The sequence below is a fragment of the Pteropus medius genome, unplaced genomic scaffold (genome assembly GCF_902729225.1).
Source record: "Pteropus medius unplaced genomic scaffold, Ma_sr-lr_union100, whole genome shotgun sequence".
Taxonomy (NCBI): Eukaryota; Metazoa; Chordata; class Mammalia; order Chiroptera; family Pteropodidae; genus Pteropus; species Pteropus medius.
This window is the reverse complement of record NW_024344370.1, coordinates 8,365,502-8,385,348: the sequence shown is the minus strand read 5'-3', so window position 1 is coordinate 8,385,348 and position 19,847 is coordinate 8,365,502. Positions and strand designations below refer to the sequence as shown.

The 19,847-nt window shown below is 38.2% G+C and overlaps 1 long non-coding RNA gene across 1 annotated transcript in view; it reads left to right on the top strand.

Annotated features, from left to right (window-relative positions):
* The window catches only part of LOC120608221 (uncharacterized), a 187,344-nt gene extending 167,752 nt beyond the window's left edge, over positions 1 to 19,592 (top strand). Inside the window, exon 4 of the long non-coding RNA XR_005654342.1 lies at positions 19,311 to 19,592. This is a non-coding gene — a long non-coding RNA (uncharacterized LOC120608221). The remainder of the gene's footprint in view (positions 1 to 19,310) is intronic.
* Positions 19,593 to 19,847: the final 255 nt, after the last annotated feature.

Sequence of the window (19,847 nt, the reverse complement as noted above, 5' to 3'; positions counted from 1 at the left end):
AGAAAATCAAAGATGAATATTTTACCTGGTCTCTATATGGGGAAAGACTGTCTACATTTGAAAATATGAGAAGAGTAATACGGGAAAAGAAAATAACTTTGAATAAGTTTTGAAAATCCAGTGAAAAAATAAATAAAATTAAGAGACAGAAAAGAAACAAGAAAAAGCATTTGCCACAATAATAAACAATGTCCAAACTACTTATTATATCAAGAGTGCATGTAAATCAATATGCAAACAAGACTGCAACAAGTAAATGAGGAAAGTAAACAGACAAATTACAAAAGAGGGGACTTAAGTGTCCAAAGTGAAAAAGCATTTAACTTCATAAGTGTGCAAATAAATACAAAGTAAAGCTATAGTAAGTTATCATCAAATAGCAAAGATTCTAACAGGCAATATTTGGTGATGACACTAGTGGAATGAGATGAGTACTTCATATCCTGCCGATGAGAGTGGGTATCGATGGGGCCTTTCTGGACATCAATTTGACATATAACAAGAGCCTTAAAAATATTATGTTTGTGTCTACAGTATATTACTAGGTGAAAAGGAGCAAATTACAAAACATTTTTGAGTAATTTGATTCCACTGTTCTCCTTAGAAAGAAGGGAAGGAAGGAAGAAATGATGCGAGAAAAGAAAGAAGGAAAAAGGGAATCGTGTGTATAGGCAAAGACAAATTGTGGTAATCCTGTTTTCTTCTTTAAGTGTCAGGGTTTTTTGTTTGTTTCTTTGTTTGTGCAATGAGTTATATTGCAATCGGAAAAGAGAAAATTATCTTTTAAAAGAGGAAGAAACTTGTAAAAAATGCTCATATACTTTGATTCACTAGCTTTCCACTTAGAAAATCATTTAAAAGAAAAAAGCAAAAAATATAGACAAAGAATTATGTACAAATATGTGGTTAAAAAGTTAAAAAAAAAAAGGAGCCTGTAAATAAATTCATCCAAAAGATAGACGGTTATGCAGTTGTTATAATCCGTATGTCAGAAATATTTTCAATGGTCTGGTAAAATTCATTTGATACATTTTAAGCAAACAAAATAAAACATGAAGGATATAAAAAATTGTAGAAAAGATATAAAAAAGAACAAACCCAAATTCAAAAAAATGTGAGAACGATGAGAAAAAACACACCAAAATGTTAATGATGGTTGCCCATGGGTAGATTAATTATGGAGGATTTTGTTTTCTTCTTTGTCTTTTGCTATACTTTAAAAAATTTATTATATATTACTCCTATAAGCCAAGAAAAAACTCTCTGGATCTTCTGACTTCCCAAATTAAGTTCTTTCCTTGATATCAAAGTATAACAGTTTTCTTTAATAAAGGGTTTTGCCTTAGACCAGAAACGATAAACTATCAGAAAGAGGCCATAAAATCTGCATGCCATTGAGAAAATGAAATTCCTACCAATAAGCAGCAGGCATCAGTGTCCTCCACCTACTTTGCCCAATGGCGCACCAGCTAGCTAATGTCCATTATTTCGAATGACAGATATACTACTAAGCACAAGCAACTAATTATCCATACTTGGGGGGACATCATTTCTAGAAACGTACCTCCAGAAGGTCTGCTTTCCATAAATGATGTGCTAATTCTCAGAAGCAAGCATCAGTGGGCATTTGCCATGTGTAGTACCTTGGATGGCTGCATCGCTGGGTGCATTGAGTAATTGCTAGATAAACATCTGAGTGCCAAATGCAAAAAGATACTCCTGTGGGTAGTAAAAAATGTTCTCTGTTTGCAAGTCGAGGCTTACCCCTGTGTTTTGGAGATACCTGAATTGGTTTGGCTCTTTTCCAATTACAATCTGTTTGTAATCACCCAGGGTCTGTAACATCAAGCAATGTTATGAGGGAATTAATTCTTTCTATGTGACAGTTGTTAGTGTAATTCATGTCCTTGTTTTTAATTGCTGGATCAAATTACTTTGTAGATTATTTCATATTTCATCCCAAGAGAAAGGAATAGAAAAAAATGCACAGTGCCTGTGGTGACTTATTTGTTTAGTCTACCCAGAAGGAAAAAAAAAAGCAGAATTAAAAAGATTGACTTTCTAAACAGAATGGCTCTTCTCTATCCTTAGAGCATATTTTGGATGATTTTAGATGGAAAGTTAGCCTGAGTACATTCTTTCTGTTTAAACACTCTAGGAACTAAGTTTATTTTCATAAATGGTTCTGCCAAAATCATGGCCATAAAGGTCACAAAGCAACATCTCCTAATAAATACCTTGGAAGGATTTACAATTCAATGCTCTTTCGTTAAAAGAAGCACCTTGAAGATAAGAAATTAATGAGAGTTAGAATAATTTATTAAGGAACACCTAATAGACTCTCATGAGATTCAAATGTCAAGATGTTAAAAAAAAATACACACACACAAAAGAAACTTAGCAAATGCAAATTATATTTGGGAGTAAAAGGCAAAGAGTATTTGAAAAATCTTATAAATGTTTGTTTTTGCAGCACTGAAATTTAATTCTTGTGTTTGAATACATACCCAATAGACATTTCATCCATTTTTGAGTCATACCCACTAAATGCTTTTTACCCTAATATTTGGAATTTCAGAAACAATCCGTAACTATTTCTTAGGTGTCTTATGAGTTGAGAATTTACATGTCGGCTGACAGGGAGGTGAAAGCCCAGACGAGTCAAGCTCACGTGACTGAAAAGCTATAGAGAAATATTCATTGTTCTATGTATTTCTACTCTATGATGAGTTGAGTGGAGAACAAATGTATTTGTAACAATGGGACACTTGAAATGAACTGTTTCTGTAACTGTCCAAGGCCGGCCAACATTCATATTGCCTCACAAATAGTCATCTTATAAAATAGACCTGAACGATAAACTAAAAAGGAATTATAGATCAGTGATCACTTAAAAATAAGCAGCAGAGAAATTGATAAATACTGCCTGGTTGCCTGGCAAATAAAAAACCCAGTTATCATTAGAGAGGGAGCTGGAACTTGCTGATTGCTGGGAAATTATGGCAATAGACAAATGAACAGACCTACTCACTCAGGGCAAAGGTACCTTGTAGTTCAGGTGACAAAGTACTGTCGACATGGAAATGTCCTTGAAATAGGAGCTAAACCTACTACACAAAAACAGAAAACATATATACAGATGCGGTGCTGAAAAGCTGGCAGCCCTGAATCAGTTTTCTCAGCCGGAGTGCTGAATGTATTATTGTCACTGTCATTTTTGAAAAGGGAAAAGAGATCTCTATAAAAATAGATGTCTTTTCCACCACTGATACTATCAAATGATTCCAAAGAATTCCTGCGGTGACTTCATCTCTCATTATAAACAGTCCATTCTAGTATATTAGAGGGAACCAGGATGGTTATATTGGTTTCAACATTGACTCTGTGGCTCTCTGTTTAAAATATGTTGTTTGTTCGCCTATTTGTTGATCAAAAGAAGCAAGATACCTGTGTAGGCTAAGGTGATGGCTGTGGGTTTTCTAACTGCACTGGGGCCACTACAAAGCAAGTCACCATTGTTGGATTGGCTCAAATGCATCTGAATAAGTCTCTTTAGGGAGACGAAGGGAGGACATGGAGTTGCAAGGACTGAATGTGGGGAGGATGCCACATTACCTCTGTGCTTAATGGCAATTTTGTTTTGATTGGAGCACAAAACCATCTGAGGACCTAATGGCTGTTCATTTGTAATAATATCTTTCCCATATGTAATATAATAACATTTACAAAGCTAACTGACATACTCAGAACAGCTCTGTGAAGTATGTGTTATTATCCCCATTTACAAAAGGAGATTGAGGCTCAGAGAGATTTGAGATTTGCCCACAGTACTAGAGATAGTCTAAGTTCCACCAGTTACCAACTCAGGTGTTCTGATTCTAGCTTCCAATGCCTTTCTCCCAGTTTTAGCTATAGTTAAAACATTATTTCCCCACAGTCAGATTCAAATAAAGACCTGTAGAAGAAAATCAAGAGCAGACTTGTTATTCTTTCTATGGCTATCTTTATCACAAACATTCATGGTTCAAATAAACAAGATCAGTAATTAAGAATGATCAAATGGCAATATTATTATTAGTTTTGAAAATTTTATTTTATAAGTTTCAAGTATACAGTACATTGGTTAGACATTTATACACTTTATAAAACGATTCCCCTAATTGCTCTTTCTCTCCTCTGTATCTCTACCTAGTCATTACATTAATGCTAACTGCATTCACTATGCTGTGCTCCCCATCCCCGTGACCATTTATCAGCTACTGATTGGTACTTCTTTAACCCTTCACCCCATTCTCCCAGCTCCCACACCCCTCCCCTCTGGCCTTAACCAGATTGTCCTCTATATTTGTGAGTCTGTTTTTGATTAGTTTGTTCTTTTTGTTCCTTAGATTCCACAAATAAGTGAAATCATATGGAATTTATCTTTCTCTGTCTGACTTATTTCACTCAACATAATAACCTCTAGGTCCATACATGTCATTGCAAATGGTAGGATTTCATTTTTTTTTAATGGCTAAGTAATATTCCATTGTATATATGAACCATAACTACTTTATCCAATCATCTGTTGATGGGCATGAGAATACCTGCATAATTGCAGATGGGTCAACTTGCATACCTGATAAAGCAATTGTGAACCCAGAACTATAAACGTCGCAAGTATTGAAGACGATAAAAAGTTAATACTCCTTAGAACATCATCACATTATAAAATATAAAATTATTAGTAACAGGATAGTCAATGTAAGAGGTGGCCAACATGTATAGATTTGTTTATTTTTGTGTGCTTGCTCCAAAGTGGGGGTGGGAGGGCTATTTCAAAGTACAGTTATAATGATGAGCTATTTCGAGATACTTACTATAAGATTTAACATAAAGATTGACTATTGCATTGATTATCTTTTGCTCTATAACTGACCATCTAAAACTTAGTAGTTTATAACAACATCTATTTAATTTACTTCATAATTTTGTGGGTTGGCTGAAATAACTGGAATATCTGAAATGGCTCTTTTGGTTAGGTTCAGTTTGGCTGGGGCTGGATGGTCTAGGATGGCCTTTAGTGTCTCATTTTTGGCAAATTGATCTATGAGGTCCTCAGGCTTGTCTTGGCTCCAGGTGGTCTCTCATCCTTTAGTAGGCCAGCATAGGTTTCTTCTGACGTTAGTCTCAAAGTTCTAAAATGCAAAGAAGAGAGAGAGGGCAAGGCCCAATATGGAAGTGCTTTCCAAGTCTCCACTTGTATTGTGCTTGCTAAAGGACTGGGGAAGTTTGTTTGTGAATAAACGTCCTACTAAAACCTGAAGGATGAATAAGAATTAGACAGACTGAAAGAGAGTTGGGGTTGGGGTTGTTAGGTATGAAGTCAAGAGAGTTCAAAGAGAGGGTGCCTGGTTTATATCAGGAACTAAAATCTTTTGCTATGGCTGAAGCGTGAGAAAAGTGATAGATGCAAGAAGTGGATCTGGAGAGGAGGGCAAGGAATAGTTGATAGAGATGACTGAGGCTGTTTTGGGGAAACAAAGGGAAACCAGTGAAGGGATTTAAATAGGAATACGATAAAATCAGATTAGTGCTCTAGAAGAACCTCTTTGGCAGCATTCGATAATTTGGTTAGAGAGAGCAAAACTGTAGTAAAAGAGACTATTTAGAAGGTTTTTGTAGCAACTTCTTGCCTTAAAGTCTATTTTTGTCAGATGTTAGTTTAACTATTCTTTATTTTCCCTTTTGGTTATTGTTTTCATAGTCTACCTTTTTTTATCCTTTCTCTTCCAACCTATTTATATCTTTATATTTACGATGTATTTCAGATAAGCAACATATAATCGGGTTTGGTTTTTTATCAAGTCTGATAATATTTATATTTTAATTGGAATATTTAATCAATTCACATTTAATTTAATGATATATTGGGTTCAAATTTATCATCTTACTATTTTTTTTCCGTCTATTTTTGGTCCTTTTATTCTCATTCTTCCCACATTTTGGGTTAATCAAATAATTTTTATTCTGTCTTTTTCTCTAATATCTTATTAATTATTTTTATTTTATTATTCTTTTAATGGTTACCTAGAGATTACAGCATGCATCCTTGACTTATTAGGGTCCCTTTAAAATGTGTACTTTTTCAACAAATAGGATAATATAGGGATTTTACAAAACTTTAACTTATACACATATTTTTAGTCACACATAATTTTATTATTAGTGTTCGTTTGGTGTTCATCAAGATATAACCTATTTTTACCGTTTCAGTTGTTCAGTTATTCCTTCCTGCATTTCTGTGCTTCCATCTGGGATTATGAAGAATACCTTTAGTATTTCTTTTAGAATAGGTCTGATGGTGATAAATTTTTTCAGTTTTTATTTTTCTGCATATATCTTTAGCTTTCATTTTTTAAGGATATTTTTGTTGGGTATAGCATTTTAGGTTGTTATTTTCTTTAAAGACTTCAAAGATGTACTTTCTGCTAGAGATGCCATCCAAGGCAGAAAGAGGAGGAGAAAAATCCTGACTTCTCACCGTCTTCTGTTCCCCTATCTCCTGTAGTACTCCCCAATGCCTGAACCTAGACAGAAACCAGTAGGCACAGGAGCCCTGGAAACACAGCCTGCTGGCTTTAGTCCTCTTGTGAGGGACCTCAGAACATAGAGGAGGCAGGAATGGATCTGAAGGCAAACAGGACACAGATTCACATAATAGCTAACATTTATGAAGTGTTTACTTTGTACCATGCACCATGCTAATCATATTACATAGTATATTCATTAGGATAGACCAGGTTATGCTTCAGTTAAAAAACAAACAAACAAAAAAAAAACATCTCCTGGCTTAATGGACATAAAAGTTTATTTCTCACTTACATTATGCTTCAAAGAGGCAGGTTATAGGCTCTGCTCCACACACATGGACCCACATTGATGGCAGCTCTTTAATTTTACAGCTGCATTATCTAAAACATAGCACTTTTTTAGTTACCACGGCTCACTCAACAGTACTAGCTACATGGCCACACCTAACTATATAGATTCTAGGAAGTGTTCAGAAACACATGGAATATTTGGTGAGTGTGACTGTCTTTGCTACTCATGGATTTTTTCATTTAATACTCAGCTAACAAAGTCTGAGGCCTCATTCCACAGGCCATTGGAATTTCATTTTTCTACTGGGTTCTCACTGCCAAGTAATTTCTTGGAATTCCTCGGTCATGCTCACATGTTATACTAATCTCTCCTGGAGGTTACTTGTCACTTCCACCAACCATCTTTTCTCCAGATGCTATATCAGACTCAGCAAGTAAGTCAGCTCTTGATGCTTATATTTGAATTTTCTGAACTACATAAGCTCTCTCTATTCATTTATGCTTTATTTCATTATGGACCCATGTAGCTCTCTTAACCTTACAGAGCACATATAGACTAGACAGTGATACCCAACAAAATTCTACAGAGCTTGAAGATACTAGAAGGGAATGATAACACAGAAGAGAAAAACTTAGTCGTTAGCTATACTACTGCTTCTAGATCTTATCCTTTAATAAAGTGGTTTCCTTCTGGCTATGGCCCTTTTCTTGGACTTCTCAGCCCACTGCAATGCTTACAGTAGCCAGCCCAAAGCGGCAGTGCCCTTGCATGTTCTTCCTACTCAAGAGGGCAGATTTGCTCCTGGCATTTAAGAGAATTGCTTCTCTTCCTTGGCTTTACAACTTTTTTTTTTTTTTTTCCCCATGGGAAAACTCAACTCTTACCCTCATTGTGTAGTCTGGTCCTAAAATCTCGGACAGGACAATCACAAAATTTGACATTTAATTTCCCCAAATATATATTATCCCGCCAGAAATAACACCACAAGTGAGTTTTTGGTGCAGAGTAGACTTTGGCATTTCCCATTTGGTACTTTTTATGTCCCTACCCCCAGCTTAAGGTAAAGATATGCCTCCCCATCTATCCTGTCATCATCTGGTTTCTGTTCTTGATCTTCAATGAGTAAATTTAAGATGGAACTCACAAGTGTATTGCATACACATATACATACACAAATACATACCAAGAACAAAGAATAATATACAGAGACAACTAAATTTTAAAAACCACATCTAGGAGAAAAATCTTTTCAAGGGTACAATTCTGCTATAAAATACACAAATTTGCATTTCTAAACAAAATGTATAACATGTCAATTTGATGCATTTCCATTTAGGTTAATGGGTGACAATCCTCTTCAAAAATGATGTGTGCACATTTGCTTCACCTTTGGGTCAAAAAAGGATTCTTTCCAATTATTTTCTTAAAATAAAGGAAGTCTTTTCCAAAGATAAATTCATGTCTTTACTGGTAGAGATAGAAAATTGCTAGGAACTTAAAGGACATAGCACTAGTTTTAAAATAACTGTCTGTCTCAACGGATATCTTGCTACATTTGGGACTGGTGCCTGGGAGAAGGAACTGGGATGAAGATATATCTGGTTGTTACATCATGAAGAATTTTATGGTTATAAATAATTATATTTATGTTTTGCAGGCTTAAAAAAAGGAAAATTTCAGTCATGTAATGAAAGTCTAGAGCATCATAGTTCAATAGAAATATAATGTAAACCACATATGTAATTTAAAGTTTTCTAGTAGCCACATTAAATAACTTAAGAAAAGAGAAAAACAGGCAAAATTAATTTTAATAATATAATTTATTTAACCTGATATAGCCAAAATATATTAAAACATATTTAATATATTTATATTCCATATAAATATAAAATATACTAAAATATGTAAACTGCTCAATAGCCACATGTGGCTAGTGGCTACCAGATTGGAGTGTATAGGTCTGGAGGCACACACAGCAGGATGCACAGATTCAAAGGAAGCATCCGGATCCATTTGCCCTCCTAGTTTTTCTCTTCTGCTTCTGCTCTGTTGGCTTCATTCTCAAAGATGCTGTCTCTTCATAGTGGCAAAATAACTGTAGCAGCTCCAAGATACATCTTTTCAGGTTCAGGGCCCATATTAGAGGAAGTGTCTCTCTCCTCAATAGTGGGAACAAAAATCCTGAATCAGTTGGCCATTCCTAAAACAATTCCTGGAGGAAGAAGAGTAGAATGAAGGCTCTAATCACATGACCAACCCCAAATTCCGTACCATCAAACTACATATGCTAAGAATAAAAACAGAAAGCACCTCAGAGACAAAGCAGGTGCTATTGCCAGAAGAGCAGTTTGTGCTTTATAGAAAACACTGAAACAGAAGCAAACAAAAGGAATCAGAGGTCCCCTTTCAGGACTCAGCAGAACTCAGATGGTAACTGAAGCCCCGGTGTTGATAAACCTCTCAAGGATATGTGGAGAGAGGGTGAGGAGAGCAGAGCCCTGAAGGACTTCCATACGCCAGGGCCGAGCAGAGGAAGAGGAGACTGAAAAGGGGAAGAGGAGCCACGAGACTGTTGAAGGGAAGGTGGGAAGCAGCTAACTCATAGAAGCCAATGTGAGAAACTGTTCTGAGAAGTCGATGGTGTTTAAGGCTGCCAAGGGTCAAGCCAGATATGTACTGAGAAGTGTTCAATAGACCGAATGAAGAATGGGCCTTACTGACCTTGGCAAAAGCAATTTTGGTGGAGCGATGGGACGGAAGGTAGATTGCAATAGGTTGAGGGTTGTTCCATTGGGAGGTAAGGAAATGCAGTCAAAACGTGAGAACTTTTTCAAGAAGTTTAGGTGCAAATAGGAGGTGAAATCTGAGATGATAGCTTGAAGAGGTTGTCATGCTGAGGAAGGATTTATTAAATACACTGTATATAATTTATTTGATCCCAAACATTTTTACAGTAAATTAAGTAATATGCATTACAGTGTTGAACTGAGTTTGAATTCTAGCTCGATGACTGACAATTATACTATGTTACTTGGCTTCCCTGCCTTGGTTTTCTCATTTGTAAAATGAAAGTAATTATGCTGATTTCATAAGTATGTTAGAAGGATTAAATGAGAAAATGAATGTAAAAAGTATTCAGTAAATGTAATTATTATCATAGTTCCCCTTCACCAGCCATTGGTGAATGAACAATACTGTTTCTTATTTTTGTGCTTTTGCATTTTGCTTAGAATGTTGCCTCCCTTCTACCTCAGCCCAGTGAACTCTTGCAAGATCTAAATAAGTCTTTCTCTCTGTTGCTTGTCTGTCCCCCTGACTGACAAATGCCCTCACCGCAGATGAGTAGGGCTTTGCCATCCTGGTTTTCCATTGCCATTGAATTCACTTCTGCATATTGACTTACACTGCCTGTTTCTGGTGTTGATCCATTCTAGTCCCACCCGAAAGACTACTTTCTTGTGCTAGAATGGATGCACTATTCCAGATAAGTATTAAGTCTAATTTTAGAAATTCAGTCTTCACAATTCAGGGATCTTCCCTTTTGAACTATTCAGACTTCATCATTTGCATTTCTCTTTCTTGCTTTTTCTGTTCCTATTGGTGACAGCACAATTCTGTGCAACACTGAAAAGCTGGAGGTACAGTTCTCCATGTGTTGCCTTCAGATGACAAATGAATTCTGCTGATGCCTTGGGCAAAATGCCTCCTCCCAAATGCCACTGTCTGTGAATGCTTCCTCCTACAGAACTCTAGCTGCAGTTTCAGGGTGAGGGGTTTTATGGACAGAAAGCAAAGTTGAATTTCTCTTCTCCAGATGACTCAAAAGTTTGCTCCTCTCTATAATTTACTCTGCAATGCCTCTCCTAGTCTTTTCTGTATCTTCCACCCTCACTCATCATCTGCAGCTGAAGTTAGATTTGCTAACTGCCTCCTCAGCAGCTTTTGTTACTTAACTCTTTCTTGCCATCTTGTGCGTGTGATGACAGAGACTTGTCTGTAACACAGAAGAGGTGTAATGGGCTCAAGAGGGCTTCTAACTTTGTATTTTGTATAATGTCTTTGTGTCCTCCTTTCAGTACATTCTGCTTTTTAATTCATTTAGACCACAAGAATAAAAACCTGGTGTATTTATACACTCTGATTTCCACTGTACATTCCTCCCACTTGGGGCAAAACTAAGGATAATGTTTTTCTGTGTTGCTGTCCCCCAGAAGCTGGAGTGCAGCTGCGCAGATTGGGGCGGGTTAAATCCTGGGGATTAACAATTTTCATATTTCAAATTATGTTACCATTTTAGATATCACTACTTTATTATTAAAAGTACCGCTATTGAAATATCATTGGTTAGAAAATGTTGGAGAGACGGATGGGTGACTAGATGGATGGATGGATGGACGGATGGATGGACGGACAGATAAGAGATAGATAGATAGATAGATAGAAAGATAGATAGATAGATAGATAGGTAGATGATAGATAGATCGATCCATCGAATGAAAAAAGTTTTGCACACATCAAATTGGCTGTATTTCTGAGACTAAATATTTTGCTATCGAGATGTATATATTTCCTGATAGGGATTTCTTTATATTCTGGGAATCCAGAAGATTCAGAAAGACTCCTTGTTGCTGATGAGGCAGAGTCCAGAATGCATATAGCACAGTGTCTGGAACATAGCAGAGGCACAGTCAATGTTTATCAGGGGACCTAATGCTCCATTTGGCTTGCTCGAGTTAGCGCCAGCTCCTCTGTGCTCTGTCCTTGTGAACAGACTCTCCCAGCCACGGAGGTAAACCAGAGCAGACTGATGGATTTCACACAAAGCTGTTAATCCGTTAACAATTGGCTGTAAAAGTATGCTTATGGAAACAAAACGGAAAAACTAAAAACTAGATTCGCAGTTGCAGTGTAAAGATATAATTGCCATGCGTTAGCAGAAAGAAAGGCCCCTCACATATTGGAAATGTTATTTTAATACATAAGGAAAATGTACTGAATTTAATGAATTTGCTTTGACCATCAGCAAACTGGAATTTCAGATCCATAGCACCAAACTTGATTTTTTTGTTACTGCTGCTATTCATTTTTTTGTTTGATCATTTGGAAAAAAAAAAAATGAGCTCCTGACAAACTGATCAGGCAGTTCTGCCATTTACTAGATATGTGACCTTGGGTAATTCACTTAACTGTCTGAGTCTTGATTTCCTCATTTGTAAAATGGGTGTAAAAAAATCTATATTTGTAGGATGACGGATGAGATGATGTATATAAAACATCTAGCAGAGTGCCTGGAACACAGAATTAGGTACTCAAAAATAGCAGAATTTTCTGCCATGGCTGTTGCTACTGCTCGGTATTGGGTGGACTTAAGCCTCTGTATTAGTCCTGACTCCAGAGAAACGGAACCAATAAGATGCGTGTATGTGTATTGTATCGAGAAAAATTCATTTTAAGGAATTGGCTCACATGATTACGGAGGCTGAGGCAAGTCCAAAATCCTCAGGGGTGGGCTGGCAGGTTGAAGACCCAGGAGAGAGATGTTGCAGTTCAAGTCCAAAGGCCATCTGCTGCAGAATTCGGTCTTGCTCAGCAAATGTCAGGCTTTTCAGCCAATTGGATGAGGCCTCTCCACATTATAGAGAGCAATCTGCTTTACTCAAAGTCCATTGATTTAAATGTCCTCTTGTCCCAAAACATCCTCGTAGAAACATCCAGAATAACGTTTGAGCACATATCTAGGCACTGCAGCCCAGCCAAGTGGATATGCAAAATGAACCACCACACGGCCTTTTCTTTATTACATAACAATGCATCAGATAACAACAGCCTCCTGATGGGTCTCTCTGCTTCCACTCTTTTTTCCTCCCAGTGCATTTATAAATAGCGGTAGTAAACAAAACTTGAATTCCTTCTCACTCATTCTTAAATCCAATGACCTCCCATTGCACTTAGCATAAAAGCCAGTTTCTTATCGGTGCTTATAAGGGATTGCATGACCTGGCCTGCTCTGACCTCATTTTACTAGAACCAGCAGCAGTTGCTCTACCCCTGCGTTACTTAAGGTAACGCTAGCCGCTGTAACTTATAAAACCTGGACTCTCAGTGGTGTAACATAACACAGGTTTACAACTTACAGTAGGCAGCTTACAGTAGGCAGCTTCTGACATGGCTCCCTAGATCCCAGCCACCCAGTATTTATGCCCTACTGTGATCCCTTCCCTCAAGTGTGGGTCAGTTCTAGTGACTTGGTTCTAACAAATGGAATATGGTAAAGTAATGGTATGACACTTCCATGATTAGATTGCAAAAGACTGTGACTTCCATGTTGCTAGCACCTCCTCTCTCTGGCGCTCTGTGTTCTCTTGCTCTAATGAAGCAAGCTGGAAGGGCCCTTGTAGCCAGGAACAGAAGGCAGCTTCTGACCACCTACAAGCAAAGAACTGAGTCTCAAAGTCCAATAGCCCTTGAGGAACTGAATCCTGTCAATACCTACAGAAGTGAGTTTAGAAGCAGATTCTTCCCCAGTTGAGTCTTTAGATGAGAACATGAGAACATGGCCTTATACAAATCTTTGATTCAAGCCTTATTGAGATGTCCTAAAACAGAGCCTTGAGCTATGCCATGCCCAGATTCCTGACTCACAGAAGCCTTGAGATAATAAATGTGTGTTGTTTTAAGCCTTTGTGTTGTGAAGTAATTTGCTATGTAGCAATGGATAACTAAACTCTCACGTAATATTATCATTTGGCAGTTGGGAACAGGGGCTCTGCTTCATGCAGTTGTTCAGGAACCTGGACTGATGGAAACTCTATTGTCTTCATCAAATGACTTCATGGTCTCCTTGGCTGTTGCTATCCAGCCAGCAGATGGAGGAAGAGAAATAGGAGAAGACTGAAGATGATGAGTCTGGTCTATATTAGACTTTGGTCACAAATGAATCACATGGCTCCACCTATCTAGGTGGGCTGGGAAATGTCGTCTCTGGTTGGGCAGTCACTTGCTAACTGCAAATCAACACTGTGGAATGAGAGGTTTAGAGAAGATATAGTGGGTCTCAGCCATATCTCTAAACCTGCTTTTTCTTGATTATATGACACAATAAACTTAGTTCTCCCCTTTGGATCTCTGCTCTTCCTTTTGCATGAGATGCTTTTCCCTCTCATAAATCTTGGTTTAAATGACACTTCTTTCCTTTGGGCAGGACTTCCTGAGTATCCAATGCAGAATAGACTCCCCTGCCAACATTTTTAAACTCAGCCCTTTATTTGTTTTCATTATAACACATCACAAGTTGTGATTATCTTGTAAGTCAGTGTTTTTCACTGTCTCCCCTGCTCAAGTGTAAGCTCCACAAAGGCAGGGACTGCGTTGGTCTTGTATATTCTTGCACCTAGCATGGTATTATTTAGTAAATGAATAAACAGCTATAATAGTGCTTTAAAAAGAGTGAGGTGACCCATTTCCTGAAAATTAACGGATGTAACCAGATTAAAAGTATTTTGTTCCCAGTACCTCTCAGGAAAATACCTTGACAAAATGCTAGTGGTTGCAGGTGGGGGATCAAGCAAACCAAGAGAACCAAAGTGCTCTGTATAAGGCAAGCAGAGGAATTTGGAATTTTACTCCTGGGATGGGGAGAGAAGAGGAGTAAAGCAGGTAAAAGGAGAGAAGAAGAAGTAAGCCAGTGAGACATTAAGAAGTTGGATGTTTCTTTTTCAGTAGGAGGACTAACATGGGTGGGAAGTTGTTTACTGTGTGCATTGCAGTGTTATCCAGAAATGCCCATGAGCTATAAAGTTTAATTAGGATCTACCTTATTCACTTACACTTTATGTGAGTGGAGTGTGTGTGTGTGTGTGTGTGTGTGTGTGTGTGTGTGCGCGCGCGCGCGCACAAGTGCGCACACAGGCACATGTGCTGAGCCATTCGAAACTAGGCATGAACTGCCTTTTGCCCTGACCTACTGCAATATGGAGACAGCAGGTACAGAAGTGGAAGTCGGAAGACAAAAGTCATCTTGAGAATTTAAATCTCTAAGAATTCACCAGATCTTTGTAAAACTTTTAGGTTTCCCATGGGACGTAGGATAGTTTAGATATTCCATGCGAAGTTTTAAGTGTCTCAGGGATGTCAGCTGACATGTTTCTCACCAGCCTTCTGATTTTCTATTGTTGTGATCTTCACCGCCATCATGTTCATGCCCAACTCGGCGGGGACATTGCCAGCCTCACTCAAATATAGGTGAGATTGTGTAACTAGTTCTGGCCAGTAGAACATGCATAGAAGTGATATATTCCACAACAGCCTTGACATGTGAAAAACCTGCCTGCATTCTTCTACTTTCCTCTTCTCCATTTACCAGCCAGGTGTTAAGGTCCAGGGTGACCTCAGAAGCCCTAAATTAAAGATGGCAGAGTCTCTATGAACTCAGGCTCCTGGATGTCTTCACGTTCCAGTGAATTTCAGGTGTGGGTGAGAAAATCTCTCCACGAAGAATAAAAAAAGCAGACACTAAATCATAACCATGATCCTTGCCTATATGTGTCTTACGTAGTTGCAGGAGATAGACAAAGGACACAATCATATAAAAAACATATAAGCAAGTCAAGCTCTTGGCAAATAATACCCCAAGAGCCTTGGGAACCAGAAGGACTCACTCACTTACTGTCTTATCCCCAAATGGGTCAACTCATTGTAAGTGAGCCATTTCCAGTGGTCTGTTAAAAACTAGTCAGTAAGTGGGAACTTATCTCTGCACATGTTTACAATCTCACCTCTAGGAGGGTATTTGAGTCTCTCCCGCATCCTTTAAAGAGAGCAATGAAATAAGGAAATAGAGTGGTTCTCTCTATGTGCCAGCAGAGTAAACTTGTTGTATAACTTTCTAGTGCAGAAAGGATGGGGGAAATTGTTAGGCATTGTCTTTTCTCCTCGTGCAGAGGTGTTGGGAGTCTTTGCAGGGGGCAGTGAAGTCAGCAAAATTTGCTCATTACTGAGACATCTACAGTCAGAATTGCAAAATGCCACACTATTCCAGGATGGACAAAAGCAGTGGCTTCTGGTGAGTTGATGGCCCCGAACAAACCTCAAGGTAAACAACACAAGAGTGACTTCCTGAGAGTCTAAGGACCCAACAGACTTTGTCTTTTCCATAGAACTTCATGCCTCTGGAGAAGGGTTCCTGTTTAATTTTTTCTTTTGAAACATACACCTTGTGGAGAGATCTGTGCCATATCCTCTCCTCGTTAAATAAAACACCTAGGAGGAAGCTTGGCAGGATCCTGGTTCGAGAACATCTTTTTGGAAGCCGGAATTGGAATTTAAAATTAAAGGAAAAGAAACAGTGCTTCTCCAACTTCAGTTCCAGGAAGACATTTGTCTTCATCACCCTCATCCGGACTCTAACAGTTTGTGCTTAGGAAAGACAGATGTGTCCTGCAGGTCTTTTCACCCTCACATGATGAAGGTGGCAGTGCATCATACCTGGCTTGTGAACAAACAGAGAATATCAGCCTCCATTTCACAAATACATCTATTCACTTGGAGAATTTTTTTCCCTCTGGCTGAGGGAGCAAAATGCCCATTACAGTGTATTCTCTGTGTCCCCAGGCTTTAATATATCTTGGAGCAGCTCTCCTCAGCAATCCACATTATAAAATCAATCTCTATTTAAGTAAGAGGGGGATATTTATTTCTTAATTTTTTAATAATGTATTTTGTGATTTGTTACAGCTCCAGTGTTGTATTATTTATTTATTGTGCCTATAGGGTGCACTGCCACTTGGTAATAGAGGGACTATGAAAACTTGAGACCTAAGCAGAAATGAGTTCAATAATATTGCTACACTCTAGGACTTTATCCAAAATTAACAAAAGTGCAAGGCAATGATAACCCATCTGACAGCATTTAGGGAGTGTTTGTGAAAGCAGTGGTGATGGAGATTTTCAAAGAATGGCAGGCAGAAGGAAGTGACAAATGGATGGACTGTTTTAAAATTCAGAACCATTTCATAAACCTCATAAAACTGAATTTGCTATGTTCGTATGTGTGAGTGTGTGTGTGTGTGTGTGTGTGTGTGTGTGTTTAATTTGTTTTACTAAGGAAAAAGCTGTCCAAGGACCTGATCAAACTTAAATATTTTCCCTCATCATCTAGCATATCATATAGGCAAGAATTGTGATGAATGTAGCTTGAGACAGAGATGGCTTCAGTTTGATTCTAAAGCCAGTTCACAATTTGTTGAAAAGAGGGGAGATCTTGAAGTGGAAAAAGGGAATGGCTTTGTTTGTTCTTATCATTCGTTAAATAACATAAAACGTGCTTCTTACACTTAATGTTTTTCTCTCAAAATTAAAGTAATAAGAAACAACCACAGTTGAAAATTCTCTAACATGCATACAATTGACATCATAAAAATTGAGGATATTTACATAAAAATCAGGGTTACATTGACATGTTTAACTCAAAAGATTTCTACACCTGTAAAACATTACTCAAGCCCCATTATTAATGATAAGATACTAATTAGGACCAATACTCTCCAACAATTTTGATTTTTTTAAACTCTCTTATTAATCCTGATCTACATTTCAGGAAAATTATATCATGCTGATGACACCATTTGACATTAAGCGATAAATAAAGGCAGCAAAGAACACTTGCCCTCGGTGGAAAGATGCCATCTTCAGTCAGTCAGGCAGTCAGCCAGCCTGTCAACAACATTTATTGAGTGCCTAATGAGAGAAGTGTCATGAGACAAAGAGGAGATACGGGTTATGGCCTTGAGGGGCAGCCAGAACAATGATAGAATCAGAGAAAAGATAGGAGACATGACTACAGAATGCTGGAGAAGCAGCATCTCAGCAAAGGCAACCCGGAGGATGGGGCACCTCACATTTTTTTAGCACCTATGGCATGGCAGCCCATGCTAAGGGCTGTTTTATTAGTGAGCTCAATGAGTTCTCAAGCAACCCTGTGAGGGAAGTGGTCTCTTAACTCCTTCAAGTCTCAGGTTCCTCAAATGAGTGGTCAAGGAGCAGCGAAGCCAGTGTCTGTGGGGCTTGTTCCACTACTTAGGAGGTCAGAGGGCACTGAAAACTGACAGGGGAGGGCAAGTGAGAAGAGGGATGCTGTAACTACAGCTGTTCTGGACTCCTCACACTTCCAGTTCCATTAAAAAGCTGTAAGTTTTCAAATGAAGGGAAGATCTATAAGATTACTGTTTTAAGATTTGGTTGAGAAGATGACAAAAGAATTGCAATATGCACATTTGACTTTAGCACATGTTCAGTTCTGTCATATTTGTGTGATTTATGTTAGTGGAAGCAAATGTATGGCTGGATGCCTATGGAATCTAGTAACTTCTCAGTAGCATAGCAGGACAGAGGCTGCTGACTTTCCCTTCTGCGTTCCTTTAAGGTGCAGCTTATGATGCTTCTTTCTAATGGGCTGCGAAGCTTCAATCTACTTCTGGTGTGTCCTGGGTGTGGAGTAAACTTATTCCCCATTGTTTTGTTGTAGGGAAGGTTCTTCCCATATATCCTCACTAACCCCGTCCTTGGGTCCCTTGGAAATCACAGCACAGGAGGGATATTAACTGGCCTTTGGGAATAGACAAAAGCCATGAAGACTTTAGCTGTGGCCATATGAAGCTACAGAGACTGGTTGAAATTATACAAACCTTTCATCAATTAGCTGATTGTTCAGTTCTGACAAAGGCATAACGAAAAGTTTGGTTTTTCCTCTCTCTTTTTCATTCAAGTGACTGATTTGGAAGAGGTAAGCTGGGACAGAATGACTATTTTCTGATCAGACATACTCAGCCTTGGGAAGCCAAGTCATATGGGAAGCAAAGCCTTCAAAAGATGGTTATAACATAACCATATTTGTCTGCTGGAAGACTTAAATATAAGATGTACTTATTCTTTATTTCCAAATAAATCCCTTCCAAATTAAATGGGCTTAAATTTCAGCATGAAGGAATTAGGCCATTCATTCACTTAACAAACATGTGTGAATCACCTACTGTGAGTCAAATAGAAGACCAGGTACTGAGTTTAGAAAGGACTGCCCTGTCCCTGTCGAGCTCTAGTTATGAGGAAGAGCAGGTATGAACAAGAGCGCTGAGCACAGTGTGATACTCATGTGTGGCAGATGCATGTACGAGGTGCCACGGCTGTCCAGAGGAGACCAGGTCTCATGATAAACATATAGACTGTGACTCTAGGACACTGTGAAACAAAGTGAATAACTTCATGGCTTGGGAGCCCGTGTAAAGTCTCATTCCATTTCACAAATATAAAGTCTCATGCCCTGGAAGGTAGACACTTAGTTGCTATACAGTTGCTGCAGGTCAATGCATGAAAATGGAATGAGACAGTCTTGGAGATGTAGGGGTCGAAGTTGCTAAAAAGCTGAGTATTCATTGTTCCCATTCTCATTGCAGGTCTTCCAACTGTAAGTGAAGAATCATTTCCTATTTCACAAGCAATACATAATCATACGTGGGCCTGAATGGATCTCTGAATGCTGAAAGTTGCCATGGCCACAGTGGGAAGGCAAAGAAGGTCATCTATCAAAATCATCAGGAGCCAGATAGGAAGGGAATGGATGGGTGTGTTATGCAATACACTTCTAAACTTTGGGAAAGTAAAGTGAATTTTGATGAACTGAATCATGATTTTAATAGATTAGGAAATTGGGCTCATTAAAATGCCCTATGAATAAAATAAAGGCATACTATTTTGAAGTAAAAAAAAAAAGAACCTGAATCAAATCAAACCAGATATTTTTAAAAAACACAGAACACCACAGGGGTACTGATAAGCAAAATGAAAAAATACAAGAAGTAGCAGAGGATTTTAAGTTTGTTTGTTTCTTCTGCTTTTTATAATGGAAAATTGCAAACATTAGGAGAGGAACTAGTGTAGTAAGTACTTGTACTTAGCACCCTGTTTTAGTGATACGGTGAACTCCTGATGAA